This window comes from Micropterus dolomieu, linkage group LG21 (assembly GCF_021292245.1).
Source record: "Micropterus dolomieu isolate WLL.071019.BEF.003 ecotype Adirondacks linkage group LG21, ASM2129224v1, whole genome shotgun sequence".
NCBI classification, from domain to species: domain Eukaryota; kingdom Metazoa; phylum Chordata; class Actinopteri; order Centrarchiformes; family Centrarchidae; genus Micropterus; species Micropterus dolomieu.
In genome coordinates this window covers 3,592,233-3,595,400 of record NC_060170.1, presented here as the reverse complement: position 1 = coordinate 3,595,400, position 3,168 = coordinate 3,592,233, and the positions used below count along the sequence as shown (strand labels likewise).

The following is a 3,168-nucleotide window of genomic DNA, read 5'->3' as shown; positions in this document are numbered from 1 at the left end:
AACATTTATTCCTTTCATGTTATCAGACGTTTTAGCTGCTCTTCTCAAGATAAACTCAGGCAATATGTTTTAGCGAACCAAAAGGCAGTTTGTCAAAACTTTGTATTTGAAAATGTATTTTGACCTTACAAAATAGTAGAAAAAGCACAGGTGTGTAAATAATAAAATAAAGGCTGAATTCCATTTAGCTGTTTCGGTTCATGGTCCTGGTTTTGACCTTTTTCATGGCAGACATTTTGACTTGTCAAAGCAGGAAAGGCGTAGGTGAGACAAATGCTAAAGATGGTTTCATCAAGCATTCCAGTAAATCAAGCCAGTGAGCAAGCACGCACAACAGCAAGAACCTGGAATTGGCTCATCTAAATGGAATGCACTTTTTTTTTATTTTATCATTTATTACACTTTTTCTTCCAACAGCATAATATCAAAAAGCTCTATTTTGATGCTGGCATAGAATTGTGTTCTTTATTCATGTTCTTAGGAATATGTGTGGTTGTCCTACAACTAATTCAACATTGACAAAATTACTAAAATGTGACTAAAATGAATACTGGTAAGTGCCTTTGCAGTCCTTAATCCTGGAATAGAAACTGCGTATTCCAATATCAATATGCTGTAGAGCTTTTCATACCTTTATGAGGTTTCCATGGAAAATCTATGACAGCACAAGGTCAGCATGTAAAGAGAGCGCCATGCACAGAATCGTTAAGATGAACAGACAGGAAGGAGCAAGGGAAGGAAGTGCTTTGTACTCTATGCTATTAAGATCTGCTTCTCACTGAAACCCAGAGTCAAGAAAAATACATCAGGCAGTGAGACATAAGCCATGTGATGAATCAATTAGTATGTCTCTCTATGTGTTCTATTACCACAAGCCATGGCAATGAGTAGCTAGAGAAGACTAACTTATTAAGAAAGCATGACTGAAGGTATCTAAACGTAGTTCTCAATGCTCATTAAGCTGCACTGTTTATCTTGTGAAAGGAAGAAAATGGTCAATACTCTCAATTTGTTCTGACGGCTTAGGACAGTCAACTTCCTGGAATGTCTGAAAGAAAGACACTGTTGCTATGGGAACGAGTGTGTAGATAATTTTCGAGTTCAAACTGAAAAAAGGGGATAGTTAAATACAACACAAAAGATTTGTAATTTCCTTTGGGCTTTGACCTGTTAGACAGCTGAAAATTCTCCCAAAGAAAATTGCTGAGTAAAATACGAGCCTTTAAAGTATCTCTGGTGCATACTCAGCAGGGACCCTCAAGAGAATTTTCACTAGAGGCGTGAATCTTATGTGGGTTCACAGCGGTGGCATCAGGAAAATGGGGGGCCGGCCCACTTTTTGGCATTTCCTTCTAATCATCTATTGAACTTGCCCCGGGTAATGACCTAATTCTCATTGAGCTCCCCAGTGAGCCACTGTGCTTCCATCTCTAGCCGCTGCCTTCTGCTTCCCTTCACTCATCGCTGCATTTATTGACTTCCAAAAGATGCAAAGCGACAGACTTGGAGGCAAGCAGAAGGAACCATCAGCTTGATAATGGCAGCATGAGAAGACTCACGTGAGAGAGGAGTCAGTGCAGTCCCTCACGCCTGACTTCATCATCATAGGTCTACCCAGCTGTAAGGGATGTGTTGTGAAAATGAAATCCGGCGAGGCAGGAAGCACGACCTTCTTATACTGTAAGTACACTGCGTGATTGAGTGGCCTGTATCTCTGTGAGTACCACTTACACACTCACACATTGTCATCATATCTAACACCAGCCTGTCATGAGATATAATATGAAATGATTTATTGAAGACAAAGACTCTCTTTGACTTTCTTTGTTTGAAAGCCTCATCACTCCCCAGTCATATGGCAATGTTCCTGATGAAGCACCCCGTTATTCCTGCACCGAAGACTAATCAAGAAATAAATTGTCCAGACTGCAGGCGACCCCCTGCCTATCCCACTGCCTGTCACTTGGACTAATCCCCTGTCATCGTTGGGAAAGTGTAATGGACGGCAATCCTCTGAAGCATTCCACAAAGTAATATTCTCAGTGATGAGACTATCTTCAAAGAGAAGAAAAACTCTGACACCACAAATCCTTTACTTTTCTCACCATTAATCATATTATCCTTATACTGTAGTGTAGTTTTTTTAGGGGAGTTGGTGAGACACATTATCAACTGCTCTTGACAAAGTACATTAAATTGATAAAGATTGTATGTAAAATGGCGGGACTGGTGTACAAAGGAAGCCAGATCATCATAATCCTCTGATAGCTGGAATCCCATTAGCTACGGGTCCGTGATTTACAATGAGAAGGGTCAGATTACTGCTGCGATCCAGCATCATAAGCTGTTGACACCACTCCGCTGCACTACCTACACCAGTGTGGAAATCTCCAGCAGATCACAGCACGTTTCTGTTCATCTAAACTGCGATGGAGACGAGCCACACATTCTGATCAACGAGCACATGATCAGCTTTTGTTATGTACAGTCTCGGTAAGGACAGAGATAGATATCTCATTAGAACAGTCCTTGAGAAACTAATGTTTAGCATACTAAACTGGAGGTTGCCTTTTATGTCATAAACACTCCCATTGCTGTAATATTGGTACACTGATTGTGCAGTTCACATAATTCTCTCGAAAGTGCATGTGTGATTACACATGCACTGTAGAAACACTCTCACTCAGAGGTTCAGAGTCTCGCATTAGCACATGAACATACCATACTTCAATGATAGACCTTTTAAATGATCTGCCATTAACAGAAAGTCTCTACATACTGTACATTTTCTAATACTACTATACTATAGTATGGTTTAGAGTACTAGAGCTTTACGGGAGAAATTACCATTTTTTGCTATTTTATCCTTCTTTTTCACTACATTTCAGAATAAAATATTATACTTTTTACTCCACTACATTTATTTTTTTAGTTAGTTTAGTTTAATTAGTTGTCACTTTGCAGATTTATTTAATGTTTACTATGTTAGTTTAGTTTAGTTAGGACAACTGTGGCTGGGAATGTCATTAGTTTTGCTGGTATTTAGTTACAACAATTAAACACTTTGGGATTAATCTATCCATCTAAACCTAAGTATTTGACAAATTGGAATTTTGATCTGATGATGGAGCTATAGAAAAAGTCAGTGGATCATCAAGAACATGTTGT

The 3,168-nt window shown here is 39.1% G+C and overlaps 1 long non-coding RNA gene across 2 annotated transcripts; it reads left to right on the top strand.

The window, feature by feature from the left end:
* Window positions 1-1,128: 1,128 nt before the first annotated feature.
* LOC123960868 lies at window positions 1,129-2,909 on the top strand. 2 transcript variants are annotated; one of them, XR_006822616.1, is made up of 3 exons: window positions 1,129-1,378; window positions 1,488-1,680; window positions 1,836-2,909. It is a non-coding gene; the product is annotated as an uncharacterized LOC123960868 (long non-coding RNA). The 2 variants fall into 2 exon arrangements; XR_006822615.1 differs by having other exon boundaries at window positions 1,129-1,680.
* Window positions 2,910-3,168: the final 259 nt, after the last annotated feature.